Source organism: Lagopus leucura, unplaced genomic scaffold, assembly GCF_019238085.1.
Source record: "Lagopus leucura isolate 7727_CA_CO unplaced genomic scaffold, USGS_WTPT01 Super-Scaffold_100016, whole genome shotgun sequence".
Lineage (NCBI taxonomy): Eukaryota > Metazoa > Chordata > Aves > Galliformes > Phasianidae > Lagopus > Lagopus leucura.
Window position 1 is genome coordinate 11866183 of NW_024962270.1, and position 16076 is coordinate 11882258.

Sequence of the window (16076 nt, forward strand, 5' to 3'; positions counted from 1 at the left end):
TGTTATTAGACTAAAATCCATGGATTTGAAGTCCTCTACTGCAGAAACGGTAACATAGAACTTCACAATTGATCAGATCTGTCTCTACACCACACATGCAGGAAAATAAATGTATTTCCTGGAATTGCTAGAATACCCAGATTACCTCAGATGCATACAACTGTAACAGCCAAGAATCAGTTTCTCAGCATCTTGCAGTTTGCCAAGCTGCTGTGCTTACTACACATTTCCACATGAATGCCAGTGTCTTATAAGTCATGACCAAGGGCAGATGGAAGTTGATATTAGTTATTTCCACAGTAGATACCGCAACTACCTGTCAGACAACTATAGAAGAACTGTTCCTAGAAGGAAGCTTAAATGCAGTGGGAAAGTTCTGCATCTCACACAGCTCTTCCAGCTGCGTCAGTGCCCAACCACCACTAACATCCTCAGCATTAAAACTCAACAGCTTACTCAGGAATGTAAGAATATTTTAACACTAGAGAAAAAGGGAACACAGACAGTGGATATCTTAACTTCCCGACAACAAGACCAACTCTGCTGATAGATTAAAAGCAGTGAACTCAACATCCAGAAAAACAGTTCACAGTATCACAGAATGTTAGGGACTGGAAGGGACCTAAAAAGATCACCTAGTCCAGTCCCTCTGCCGGAGCAGTTACAGATGTCTTTGCCTTATGAGGAAGGCTACAGCACTTGGCCTGCTGTGGCTATACAGAGGTCTCAATTATTTTTATCTATATTTATAAATAAAAGAGAAACCCAACCTTGACTTTCCACAAAGACAGACTAACCTTGATTTTGGTGGTGCTCCTGAAGAACATAGATTTATTAGCCTGCTAAGATCTGTGTAACAAGACACCTACACACATACCTAGCTAAAGATTTGCTGCTCAACCATGTCAAAGATTTCACCATTTATTTTCAGCAAGTATAGCTTTCCTTTCACTTGCCTGGACATGAATATAACTGAGAAACAAAAGGTTTTGTGGGAATTTGACAAGCAGAGTTAAAGCTGCTTTTGTGAGTTCTAATTATGATTCCCAGATACACAGTCTTTGGGCTTAATGAGAGTACAAGCCTGCAGATCAAAAGTTTATTGCTCAAATCTGTGCAAGTCAGTTACAGCAGCACAAGCCATTGCAGTCCCAGATTTCAGATGGCCACTCTTTTCTCTCTGCATTGTATGAGGGATGCTCTGAAAGTAATGCCTCCTGCTTTATGATGTTGGCTCACTACATCAGAGGTAGATGGTGGTATGGCAGTAGGGGCTGAACCTTCCCACCAATATCCCATTACATTTTGTTGTTGTGTGACAGATGGCAGCAGAGGGGCAGTCTGAAAGAATGGCATCTGACATGGAAGCGAGGATGAAGCAAAAAAGGTGGAATTGAATTCCTCCATGATGAAAACATAGCACTCACTGACATTCATCAGCACTTGCTGAATGGAGACCTCACTTTGCTCACATCCACTGTTAGGGGTAGGCAGTGTGTTTAAGCAGTGTTTGCTCAAAGTTTGCTCCAGGTAGGTCCCATGAATGCTCATGCACTCAGAACAGAACAGAAAGAACACCGTATGCTTGTCAGGGCTTACTGAACCAATATGAGATGAAGATGACAGTTTCTTGGATTGCACCATTGCTGCTGACAAGATGTTGTATCAACATTGAGCGCAGCATCAAAATGGCAGTTCACAGGGCAGCAGTGTGTGATTCCCATCAAAGAAAAAGTTCATGGCACAGCCCTCAGCAGGTTAAGTGATGTGCACTGTATTTGGGGATAAGAAAGGGGTGGTCCTTCTGGATGTCCTGGAGCCCAGACAAGCCATCATTACACTAAGCTGAAAGTTTGAACATCCTGGGTCAGGCCAGAAAAAAACACCTTTCCCTTGCAACATGGTAGCACCAGGCGCAGTATCTGTTTGAAGAACAAGGAGCACACTGCTAATCTTGGCTGCAGTGTCCTACCACAGCCACCACACAGTCTTTTTTCTTCCATCTGTTTGGGCCAATGAAAGGTGAACTGCATGGGCAGCACTCTCTAGCAACGACACCACCACAGTAGCTGTGAAGCAGCAGGTCACCTGCACCGATGTAGATTTTCACAAATGAAGCATTCAGGCTCTTATGCACGGCTGGTGAAAATGCAAAGCTAATGGTGGTGACTATGTTGAAAAGCTGTTTTGTAGCTGAGAATTTGCTCTACCAAATAGCTGTTGTGCTCTTTGTACCTGCTGAGGTTTCCATGGAAATAAATAGGAAACATGATTTTTTGAGCAACCTACCTATTTACAAGCAGTAACATTTCTAAAGCAAAATCCAAATTTGAAGTGCATAATTACACACCTCATTAAGTAATCACTTCCCTCAATTCACCTAGCTAAATATAGTAAGAGAATAAGCATCATGGTCTAAAACTTAAGAGTCAAAGCACATGTTTGCAGAAGTTCTTGACCAACTTTTTTTAAATTAAGGAAACTTCTGACATGTAACTTAACCCGTTATTCCTAAGGTACCATCTCCCTTTGAAGTCTGCACAATACAAGACCTGCTCAGACTTGTAGAGGAAGTTTTCAAGTGTAACAGTCATAGTTCTGGCCACTGTAAATGAGAACACATGAGAGAGGCAGGTAAAACAGATTGATGCTCCACAACCCTCCTTCCTTCTAAGGGCCAGTATTAGGTTTGTTGCTATTTAGATACCCAGATGTTTTCTTTGCTGCTTTGAAAGCAGCAGCTATGACACAAGGATTGTCACCATAAGTTTCTAGTTAAAACAACAGCAGTACTTCCAGTAACAGACCTCTCTTTAGATCAGTTGACAATTCAACCAAAAGCCACTTTCAGACTTAGCCTTCTCACTGAATTCATGCCCACAACTTGTTTTTATCTTTGTCTAGCCTCAAATCACAACTATTTGCCCACGAAGGTGTTTTTTTTTTTTTTTTTCCCCCACCTATAAGCCTGAGAAACAACTCCTCTCATTCACTGGAAGCTCATAACTAAGGTTCAAGGAGGAGATCTATGGAAGTGCATAACTACAAATTTTGGCTGGGCAAGTGACCTGCCAAGCAGCTGCTAATGCTGCACAGAAGACTCAGCTATCAGCAAAGGGGAGTACAGGAGCAGGCTAATCAAATGCCTGTTTTACAAAGAGATGAAAACACACGAAGGAGTCATCTCTAGCAAGCCAGAGCTGCAAGTCAGCAGGAAGAAGCTTGCACAGAAGGTCTTGACCCTTCCAGAATTTAAGGCTTTCCATCATTTTAGTTTTTTTGTTTGTTTGTTTTAAGGAAAAAGAAAGTGAAAGCAATGGGCTAATACACACAGAGGTTAGCCCCCAGTGCAAGGAGCAACACAGCCTGACAGAATCTGTGTGTGTTTCCTCAACCAAAGACAAGGACAAAATGCAAGCCTCAGGTGGTCAATCAGCTCCCAGGCTTTGCTGCCTTTCTCCTCACTAACGGGGGGGGGGGGAGAAAGCTGAGAACTGCCAAGGACATGCAGAAGCTTTAAGAAGGAACTTCTGAGGAATGGAGTTGCTCTTGCAACTCCCAGAGGCTCATCCTCATTTTCTAAAGAGCATCTCATCTTAGAAAATTATAGTTGCCTGTCTGCTTTAACGAGTGCTGCCAGCCTCACACTAAAATGTAAGCAAGAAAAAGAGCAGGGCAAGTTCTCACCACATCAGAATTCTTGTATTTCTGTAGCCTATGAGGCCCACAGAACAAACAATGGGGTTCAGTGTAGTATCTTGCAGTGGGTGGGATACAAAGGAAGAAAAATAGTTACACATACAATCACAAACATTTCAAAGTTGAAACTGAAGACATCTGAAAAGCAAAATACTTCTGAACATCTCAGCATCATGCTGCATCAGTTTGGAGAACTGCCCTTAGATGGCAGTTCACATTAAGTATGATCTTTATGCTGCCATCTGGAGGCGGTGTCTTAAAAGGATGTCTTTAGATTTGGCAAGCATCCCACTGATAAACAGTGCAAACAAAGAGAAGTTAATGTAAACTACTAGATGGTCTTTTCAGCCCACTTTACCCTCAAGCTCATGAATCCACAGGTGCCCTACACAGACTCCCCTTTTCAATATATACTGAAGAACCTGCAGGAGCCACTGAAGAGAGGGCACTAGTAGAGGAACACACACCATAGACAAAGTAACTCCTTGATTTCAAAGTCTTGTAAAAGGAGGCTTTGTGAATCAGTAGAGGACATTCTGATACCACCTCTACAGACAGACCACACTTTGCTACCATGAAGTTTAGGTCTAGTTGCTGAAAATCAGATTCTTTTCCATAAGCAATCCATGTGAAAAGCATTAGAACAGGCATAGAATATTTTAATATCTGCTTTACATGCAGTTCCTGTTTTAACTCCCCATCATACATACAAGGAGATATTTCATGGGAAATAGCTTTATAATGATAGCACACAGCTACAACTTGAAGTTGCGCATTGATATACAAGGGAAGTTTGAGTGCGAACACGCACGATGTGGGGAAATCTCCTACAGACTGTGGGTCATCACTCAGTATTGCAGTTCTGTTGGCTTAGTTATGATACCATAAAAGCTTGCATCAAGCCATCCTTTAGGTTACATACAGACAAGTACAGTGCAGATCAGAGGAATGGTTTGTTCTCAGCATGCCTTCATCTCCACCTGTCTGCTTACACACCTGTGATGCTTGCACTGAGACAAACATTAAGTGCCTGCCATTCAGACAGCAGCAATACACAGTAAGCCACTTCACTTTCAGAAGTCTCAGTTTTATTTGAATTTTACATACAAGTCTCTAATCACTAACCTCTAGAGGCTTCCTGATTTTTTCCAGATGCAAATAAAAAGTGCCATATGGCACTCATTACAGATTATGATTTACTAGCCATTTAGGACCTTTCCCAAGTGACAGGTGTTTGATGTTTCCACTTTCTATAACTATGTCCAAATGTAACAAACCTAGACTTAACTGTCAACTAGGCTTGTAAGGCTCAGATATGCTTGCAAGCCAAGTAGTTTTGTCATAACACCTCTCATTCTGGCAGTCTGTTTATAATTCTTTCCTGGTTAAGGAAATGGAATAATTCCCAGAACATGTCCTGCTCCTCACCTTTATCCACATAACACGCATCAGAGGAGGCGTCAGTCCCTTAACGGATGTCACTCATTTGACATTGACAAGTGCACCTCCACGTGCATGAAGCAGACCACACAAGAACAGAACACCACTTCTTCCTCTGAGAAACTAAAGAAAATAGAACAGCATCTCAGATTATCCCAACAACCTTTCTGTGGTCTATTTTGAAACTGTAGAAAGCACTAAATTAAAGATTAAGCAAGTAGAGGTGTTGAAAAGAATAGAGGTTGTGCACAGTGATACTGTGTTGAGATGTTATCTGCAAAAGTACACGCCTCCGAACTGTCAGAACAAGACTTAACTCACTTACAGCTTGGTAGTCTGGGGGAATTTTCTCCATTCTCTTTTATTTCTTGGACCAAGTATCATAGCTCCAAGGTTCTTCTATTAAGAGCTGTTTTATCATTTGTTTATGCCTGTAGCATCACCACACTCTACATGCACATTTCATTACCTAAAGCTACTGCGGTCAGTGCTTTCTCTATATGGTTCAATGTAGATGAAAAGCTACCTCCAGCCTCAGGGAATCAAAGCTGAAGAACTAAGCGGCTCTGGAGTGGGCCAATTTATACAAGGAAGAATATAGAGCAGTTGTCCTAGCCCTGTAAGTCAGGAGCACCTCCTTCCAAATGAAAAGAGCATCAGCAGCTGGTGAGTTGGGAGGTCCCGTTCTTTCATCCACACAGGTTCAGACATTCCTAAAGCTGATCAAAGTAGGAGGTATTTAGTGGGAATTACATGCTTGTTGGGGAACTCACACACTTAACTTCAGCACACAAAGATTAGAATACTGCAAATCTCAACAGTAGGCTCCTCAGTTCATTTCTAATGCACTGGCCATGTGCTAACACCAGCTCAGGGTCTCCTCAGAGCATCTGTCACCTCAAGTACAGGAAAGATTAAACTACACCTTGATATGAGAAAGTGAGCCTACAGTAATACAGAGAATAAAAATAGTCATCTCCCAGAGTATTTAAAAGAGGCAAAAAAAAGTGGGCTTTAACCCACTTTATTGCTTTTAAAGTGATAGAAAAGGTTCAGGCTAGCACCAATTGGGCACACACAAGATTTTGGAATTAGATATTTGAATTTGATTAGAAATTGATTTCATTCACCTTTAATTGAGAAATTACATGTAGAGGCTATGCATCACATTATGAGGACGCTAACGTGAGAATCATTACATTTGGTTTCAACTGATCATCACTAAGCAGAAAGCACACCCTGGGAATTAAGCTGCACTTGTCAAAGACTTGTTACATTAAAAAAATACATTTTGAACCTATGCCAAAAAAACAAACTAGAAGGACCATAGATAAGATCTCTACAAAAAGCATTCAAAACCAAAGAGTCTTTCAAGGTATTAACACTGTTTCAGTGATAGGAAAGGCAAAATCAATCTGATCAATGCTAGAAGGAGAACAGAGGGAGGAAAATGCACCCTAGATTTTTATTTCAAGCAGTTACTGATGTTTTCTCCCTTTATAACTTCTTCTGTACTTGCCTCTGCTCTTCCCCTGCCCTCTCCCAACAATGGAGAAGATAGTTTTATAACAGTGGAGTATTCATCTAAAGAGATGCAGTCAGAAAAACAGCTTAGTACAGGCACGCTGCATATATATAAAATGTAACAGAGTTGTACTGAAGACTAATAGAGATGTGTAACCCAGATACCCCTTGTCAAAATACTTAGAGACAGCATCCTCTTAAAATTCAAGAGCAAAATGTTACTACCAATGAATACTGTGAGAATAGCTGCGTACTACTTATATGGGAAGAGATGATGCTTTCAGTAGTGGAGTCAAGCTTCTCCTTGCTTTAAAAAGGAAATGAGAATTATTGCTTTCTCCATCAAGTGGTTTTATTCACAGTTGCTCTCTGGAGGTTACTCAGGGGCAAGAACTCTCAGCTTGAAGCACCTAGTTAAGGAGATTCTCTGACCACGTCTCTGAAGATACCAGTAAGCTGCCATCTTTAAAGTGCTGCATTAAAATACTGCCAGTTTCAAAACAGTGAGAGCAGGCAAAGAGAGAAGACGCGTTGTTTCCACACCCTCAACCCAAGCCTTACTAAAACTCAAGATGCAGTACAGCATGAAGTTTGGAAGGAATAAGAAACAGCCACTGGCATTTGCACACATTCCAAAACAAGAAGTCACTTTCTCTAAGGGAAAGTATTCCCTGAAGCACTCTCTCTCAGGGAGGATACCCTGCACTCCCACAAGTGCTACTTGGACATACTCCAAAAAACAATCTGCCACAAGTTTGTGATATATGCTCTGCATCTGCAGTAACTAGTAGTTAATTACAAGCACTACAGATGGAGCATTTTCAGAGTTTCAGCCATATGCCTGTAGTATGCAAGGTTTGGAAAAGAAGATGCTGTTATGGTGTCCTTCTAAACTGCAGCTATGAGAATAAACAGAACTTTGAAGACAGCCCTGCCCTGAGCAAGTGGTACCTAACCTCCCTCCAGGGCAGAACAACCATACCTTCAATCTTCAGTTTTCCCAGGTCTACAATAAGTGACAAGCTTAACATTTTAGCTTTATTTTTATTTTCTTCTCTCTGCGTTAAAGCATCCCAGGAGTTAAATCCTTAAGTGTATCCTACACTTACTATCTTCAGATGAGAGCAAAGACAGTAAAGGCAGTGGAGGTCTCTAGTTCTGCAGAGCTGAGTGCATACAACACCAGGACTGAAAGAACTGCCAAGATGCAGCTACAGCTCACTCAGATGTATCAACTACTTTAGACATTTGATTGGTATTGGCCACTACAGCGTGAGACGAAATAAAGTGCTCAATCTGAAGTAGAGAGCCAAAAAGCTGGGTCAGTTTCTCCAAATATTACAGTCCTTTGCTAGCCAATGCTGGCTGGATGGGAGTTTTCTTCTCCCAGATAAGGCATCACAGTGCTTAGAAGCAAGGCATTAGAGCTCCTCAGGCAGCATGTTTGCAGTGACCAATGAAAAGTGAGGTTCATGCTACTATTACACAGCTGCAACTCAAGGACAGCAAAATACTGCATGACTACGGCCAGAAATTCCCCCCCCCCCCCATATTTCATGATCTGTTTATAATCATTGGTGCTCAGAAATCAGTTTTAATACCTAACCTTCTCTATTTGTCCTCCAAGCCTCCCAGCTGGCAACAATACCACCTGTGCTTCAGTTCAGGAACAGTGTTTAAAGAACTTAAGAATTTGTCTCTAGTACCTTCCTGAAAAGCTCCAGGCAGCCTTCTACCAAATATATTAACTTATGCCTTTTTGCCGTCAAAAAGCAAGAGTCACTGAAAAGCTTTAACGAAGTTTAGAACAGTACACCTACAGCAATTCAGCATCTCATTAAACACATTTGCATACACTTGTTAACAAAGAAAAAAAAACATACTATTTCCATCAAAGCCATAAATGACCACACTGTTCCTCCGCAGTTATTGCCACGGTATATCAGCAATCAAAGATCACTTACTAAGTCACAGCACCTGTGTGACCGTGGGTCACTGTTAGGCACAGCACACTGCTGTTCTAAACATACACTTTCCCCAAACAAGGCTTGGTCCATCAGTGAGACTCTTCTCATTCTAAAGCTACAGCACTTGTTTTCTAGGTTCATTTAAAATACAAAAATCCACTACAAGCAACTTCTCTCATTCTCTCCAGATTTTCTCCATTTTGTTTTAATGTAAATAAAGAATTTTAAAAAGCTTTGCAGAAACTTTTGCTTTCATATCCTGGATACACAGAACCTGCATGAAGAGAGACAGGAGTAGTCAATATAAATACCCATATTTCAAACCAGAAAGAAAGCCTCCATTCCCTCCTGAGTACCTTTGCCTTCGAGGGTTCAAGATAGATAATTTTTAGACTAATTCAGTAGAAGTCTTTTCTTTAAGTCAGAAAGGCTAACTTCTGTCAGTCTGTGTAACGGGTTCATTCAGAGTAAGCTGAATCACAAAAGTCACTGCAACATAAAAAGAATTCCTTTAAAAAGTATTTTCAAAAACTAAGTACATCAGCTCCTTCACCCAGATACTGCTCTGCAGTGGCACTCCTCAGGAAACCATCCCAGAGGGGATCTGACTGCTCATCCAGCTCTGCCTGCACATCACATAAGTTTTCATTGCTTTAGGTAAAGCTGTTTAATTGTCATTTTTAATAACTGCTACTTGAATTCAAGGTTTATAAAGTGCACAGTTCTTCAGCCACAGTGGTCATTTTATTCTCCTCCAGGATTTCAGGATTAAATAGAAAGGTTTGCTTCTGAACAACTAATACTGTATTTAGTAAACACATACTGATACTGGATAGTCTTATGTGTGGACTGTTGAGATGTGTCTTCCTTAATAATGTAAAATTAGCCTTCTTTGCTAGCCTGTGAAGCAAAAAAAAAAAAAAGTGCTTGACTAATTCTTACTTAATCATGATGGTTTTCTACAGTAATTAACACTTGTTACTTTTTCCACTCAGGACATGGGATTTACAGAGAAGCTAAAGGCCAGAAGAAAAGAATAACAGAATTAATTACTATGAAAGATCTGTCAAAGTTCACAGCAATATCCAGAGTACTGAAGAAATCAGTTCAGTAAGTGTAATCAAAACCATTACTTTTCAGTTGCCTGGTTTGATCAGAGAATGTGGGTGAAAACAACTGCCAAGAAAACAAGAACACAGCTTAGAGCGGAGGAGAAATGGCTGTATGTTACTTGGGTATGAACTCAGAGCTACTGCTCTACACACGCAAGTGAGAAATATTGCCTGAAAGTGTTTACATTGATGTGAAGTTAATCTGTCTAGGAACAAGTAGCTCTTAAAACAGTACAGCCCACATGGCTACAGCCAAATGAAGAAATCCATCCAGCACTGGCCTCTTTTTACACATCCCCAGATTCCAAAATAATGTTTTTGTATCACGTTTATACTAGCATGCAAATTAAGAAGCAAGAGTGACATCCTTTAAGGAGAAGACAAAAATAGAAACCTCCAGTATAAAAACAGCACAAAGAAGTTTGTAACAGAAAAAAAGCTGGTAGCATTATTAGCAATCAAAGAACCCCACCCTCCTCATAAAGGAGTTACAGAGTCTTAATCACAGAGCAAAGTAACAGTACAGGAAGGGATGGACTTCCAAAATCAGAAGCTGGGAAAGAAACCTGAGCAACTGATTATCCCATACACTGTGCAAGTGAGTTGTAACACTAGTTTCACAGAATCAAGTGCTAGGTGATTTTCTTCCTTAAGTTTCAAGTTAGGGAAGGAAACCATTTACCTCCTTTCTTCCTGTTCACAGAAGAATGCAAATTGCACTTATATGTACTAGCCACGACATACCAATGAACATTACCAGTGCTCATACATAAGTCTGATTTCTGTTTGAGAGGGTGTTAAATGAATAGCAGGCTTTCTCAGCCATAACTACCAGCTACAGATAGCACATAGCTAATGTAGGCTATAAAACAAAATACAACACCTCTGATACCATCTACAAAATTCTTCCCTTCCACTCCATGCTGTCAATACTTTAAAGTACTTGAAGTTCCTGAAAGACTAAGAAGAAACAGCAAGAAACTCATTCCCCCTCCCAGCATTGCTAGCCTCACTGCTCTTCTCTCAGTATAAGTTTTGTCATGTTGCTTCACTTTATCACAACAGCTGCCAAATAAAGACAAATTTTAAGCCCAGCACATCAAGGCTCTTGTATTTTCATCTTGCCCAGTAGCCATGCAAGAAACTGCTCAGTTAAACTGAAGATTAAGCCAGAAAGGAAGGTTTGTGTAGTTCTGCTTAATTTTCTAAGTGCTGAAAATGTACCATAGCTTGCGTCAGACTCAGCAGTCACTTACCTCCCCAGTTTCTGGAACAATGAGGTCTTCACCTTCCTCACAAACTGCTCTTCAGTCTCAACCTCTTAAAACCATTTCAAGACAGCTCAGCTGACTACTGGCCAAACAAGCAACAGAAGGGCCTTCTCTTAGCCTAGTGCAAGATGCTCAAGTGGACCAAACAGCCTTAAAGTTCTTCTACCAGCCAACAACGTGATCTAACCTGCCATAACTACCTCCCCAAATGCAACACAAAGCAGGTGAGAGAAGTTACTGTTAGAGAAAGATGGAAAGAGATGAAAGCCTCAGTTCCACACGAGTGGAAGATTCCAACAGTAACCAAGGTTTTTCTACATGCTCATTGTTTCTTATAAGGAAGGGGTGTCTGTCATGCATGTATACCTCAGTTCTACATATCATTTCAAAAAAAATCTGAATTCCCCTGGAAAAAGTACAGAATAAATACCTTCCTGTAAGTCAATGATGCATTTTGAAATTAAGATCCACAGTGATAACAGTTAAGGGCAGTACTGGAATAAATTGGTTTCTCCAACACATTTAAGCCATTTTGGCATAAATCCTTACCAGACACGCACAAAAAAAGAAAAAATACTTACTAGGCTGTTTTCAGCTGGAGAAACAAATAGAGATCAACCCACCTAGCATACAGTGGGGTCACATTAGACAGGAAGGGAGTTTTGCAGGTCTAGTTATATGCCTCCGTAAAGAAAAACATTCATTTTGTAGACATCTATTTGACTTCTAGTCTAAGTGCTGTATGCAAATTCTTTTCACAGTGCCAGAAGAAAAAAAAGAGATTAAAATCCAACTATTTCATTTCAATTCTCTGTAGAGATTAGGTTAAAAAAAACAACAACCAGAAAACAATATACTGATGAGACTAAACTATTTTCTCTCCTCTCCAAAAAGAGAGAGAAAGAGAGACAAGAAGAAATCCAACCACAGAAGGTTGAGCAGCAGTAACTAAGAGCCTTGAAGGCTATCACCGAAGTCGGCCTGAAGCATTCATTCCCCTAAAACACACTTCAGGTCAAAAGCCATCAAGGTTGCCACTACAATTTATTTTCCTTTTGTGTGCAGTATGTGCATATAAATATTTCAGCCATTCTAAGTAAACAAGATTGCCTACTCTCAACATTACAGTGCAGTTAGGATTAATTCTAGTCCACAGGATATGCAAGACATCTAACAGAAAGCACCCCTGGGAGCACGGGTAGACTCTAGTATAATTTTACACACAAGATATTGCAGGTTGGAAGAGTCCTCAGGTCATTACTCACTCCAGATTCCCTCTCAGAGCATGACAACAGAGATGCACTTCGATAAGTGAACAAAAATACCTTTAGTCTTGAAACAGATGTCGATATGGCTATAAAGCAGTTAAAGAATCAAGACTGATTTAGAGAGACAAAGGCATTAACAAATCCAAGCTGAAAATTTTACAGAGCTGTATAATTTTGAAGTTAGACAACTGCAAAATAGAGCTCCACACTAAGACATCTCCAACGAAGCCGACATACCCCCCCCAGTGTCCTCAATGTAAGACCAATTCAGAAATTGAAGAAAAACTTCAGTTCTGCAAGACTTAGAACAAGAACAGCTTTGCATTTGACTTACAAGCGTTAGATTTATTTAAAAGGGGACCTTTTTCTCTTCAGCTCAGCTACATTTACACTGTTGATAAGTGTTACACCAAGGCTTCTTCTCCACACACTTGCATTTAACCAGGGCTCTCAGCAAATTTCCTTTTTTAAAAGCTGCACTGTATCAGTGATAATTAGTAGAGTTTAATTGCGTTGCTAACCTTTCACAGAGGGCAAAGGATGCTGCTTAAGGCTCCTTAAAACTACACCAGAATATAGCAAGTTTTCTGTATTTTGTGCCATAAATCATCTGTTCTTCGCAGAGAAGTCTGAAGCCAACATCAGATAGCCAGGCACTGGGTGCTGCAGGAACTTCAGAGCATCCCAGCAGATTCAGGTATTACTGAGTCCAAACAGCTTATGAACCAGCTAAGCAAAAAGCATTTTCATTCAAAGCAATTTGTCTGGTATTACTGTTATTGGCTTTCTATTCACTGCGCTTGTGTAATCCTATTCCTAGAACATGCAAGTAGACCTTGTCTAGGTATCTTGTTAAGTGGTGATATACAATGGAGAGTATATACAACTGGTGTCATTAGAGAAGGAAGAGTTTTAATTTAAGTGAATGAAAGCTTCAAGTGCCAATACACCTTCACTGCACGTGCAGACTCCTGCTGCACTCTGTCCCAGATAGAAAATATGCACATTCATTTTGTCAGGGTGTTCTTAGTGATTTCAGTTGTTTTGTAATAGAGAAGTTTCTGCACGTTCCAGTAAAATTAACAGCAACCATACTGCATGATGGTAAGCACGACTCCTTCATTATTCACTGTGGAAAAAGGTCACTATGCAAGTTTATTCAGCACATAACGTAAACTGAGAAACATTTGGTCCTAAGAAAGCTTCCCTTCCAACTTCAGAAAAAGGTAAGTAGTTTAGGTAATTGATTTCAGCAAGCAGGTTAACTCATTCTTAAGGAGGAAAGTGAAAACCAAGGAGTTTCCACTGAACTATCAGTCTACCTCCATTATGTGGAAGAACTGATTAAGATAGGTAACTGCTCCGCATGCAGAGCCACAGGAGGGCCTATTATGGCCCAAATCGGAATCAAATTAGTTCCACTCTGGATTCCTTTGATTTGTTTGCATTTTAATGTATGCCAGAACACATCTTAAGACACAACTCTTACTGTATATCTTGAAATTGACACCTATGAAAGGCCAAAAGCAAAACCCTTGACAAGAGACAAGTTGTAAGTATGAGGACTTGAACCTTAACGTTATGAAACAGTCTTGTGCATGACTAACCAAGACATATCCATGGAATTCTGAAGGCCAGCATCCATTTCTTCCTACCTTCAGAGACCTAGCTTTTATAACTAGAAAGAGGCACAGGCAGTTATGAAACTCAAAATAATAGCAATCAATACTGCAGAAAAATCCTTGAGACAAACGAGAAACTAAAGGTGATCATCATCTAAACTGTATACTGTTTATACAGTTAAACTGTAACTAATGAGAATGTACATACGTGTGTATTTATACACAATAACATCCAAAAGACAAATTCCAGCTAAGTTTACTGACTTTCCATAAGTTACTTAAAAAAAAAAAAAAAGAAAACAACCACAACAACCAACCACAAGTGACACCCATCTTGCCAGCATGCCTTCCATGGCTGAACAATTGCTCTCATTCTTATACTTCAGGTCAAACTATAACCAAAGCAGAACACAAAGAAAGTAAAATAATGCAGAAGTCACTGACAAAGGTGACAAGAGGTGACAAAGGGTTGACAAAGCCTGTTTACACACTAGAAATCAAGGTCTTAAATACAAAGGTTTTTTCCCTCCTCCAATATAAGTCAATAAGCAGTCATTAACTGAGTCATGCAGATTAGCACAGTAATCTAATTAATCCATATTCTTTAACTAGATAGCTTTCACAATTGCAAGTTGTGCTCACTTTTCTATAACACTGTATAAATATACACCTTCCAGGAAAGGAAAAAACACCACTTGCAAGAAAAGTGAATTGGCTTATATAAACATAGATAAGTTTACATAAAAAAGCACCAAGTCCTTTAAGCATAAGCGCTCACACCCTAATAAAAGCATAAAACAAATAAGCACCTTTTCAGAAAAGTTACCTAGGAAATGACACCACGCGCAGATGACATCTCCCATCTCATTCATTCTCTCATTCTGAACCAGGACCTTTCTCAGACTGCCAACTGCTTGTTGCATGCAACACATCAGCACATCCCACAACAGCATCAGCCTGCACAGGAGAACATCACGTGGTCCCTGCCTTACTCACCAAGTTGAACAGATAAGTGCCATTCCATTACCTGGTAACTCATTGCAGCGCATAAACTACACAGTCTGGAACAAATGCAATGTGATTTCTGCACTTCGGATGGGTTTGAGTAACAACTTTGGATATTTCAGTCAGGACACCAAAGCAGCCTGAACACATCCCACCAGATCCATCCTGTTGAGGTCAGGAAATCTGACAAGGCCCCAAAACAACATTCACAAAGAGACTGTGTGTATCACGCATACTGCTGTAACGTTAATTCCAGCCCTTCTAACAATCAGAAGAGTAAAATGCTGATCTTACTTGATAAGGATCAGCATTTGTTCAGCATTGTCACCATCATGGGAAATTCAAGGACATCAGAATCCCAAAGCATTAGGAAACCAAAGTGTCAGCAGGACCCACGCAGGTTGGGAACAGAGGTGCATCTCTATTTCCCATCCCCAAGAGCCCTCAGGTCGTGAGCTAATCTTATCTAACCACGGAGAGGTACAGTGCAACCCCAAAACACTCATGCTAAGAAGTGTGTTCAGATCCACAATCCCACCACCTCCTCCACCATTCTGTTCTCTCCATCTCACTGAGGTCAGCCCAGCACAGCCCCCTTTCAAGACCCCACAGATTCCTACCAGTTACACACAGAGAGATCTCTGCTTTGCCACTTTTCTGAAAGGGGAAGGCAAAAAAGAGCCGTACGTACAACCACAAGCCTATAGATCTTCAACCCCTCTCTCCTAAAACAGTTCAGTCCCACAAGTAGGACTTCCCCAGGTCTTCCTTTGGGGGGAGGACGGGTTAAAAGGGGGAAACACAATGGGAGACAGTGGAGGCTGGGTGGCATTTCATGAAGCATCAAAAGCAGTACCACAGACAGTGTGAAGACAAGCAGTTCCAGCAACCTGCAGCCACTGACTGCACACTGGTATCGCTTACAGCTGGGTGCACACCTGGGCATCAAGGAGGGGAAAAGAGGAAAGGAGCGCACTATGGCTGTGCTTCAGCTTTGGAAGGGCACATGTGATGTCTGCGGAGTCTCACTGTAAAGGAATGCACTTCAAAGGTGAATTCATGACAGGATTTTGTCAGCTCTAGCTACAAAATGAGCGTGCGCATAGCGCGGCCGCGGCAGAAAGGTACTCCACACCTCCCGGCACGCCACGAATTTTTTACGAGCAAG

At 40.8% G+C, this 16076-nt stretch overlaps 1 protein-coding gene across 3 annotated transcripts in view; it reads right to left on the reverse strand.

The window, feature by feature from the left end:
- COL4A5 (collagen type IV alpha 5 chain) overlaps positions 1–16076 on the reverse strand; it is a 79785-nt gene that overhangs the window by 63066 nt on the left and 643 nt on the right. The window lies entirely within an intron of this gene.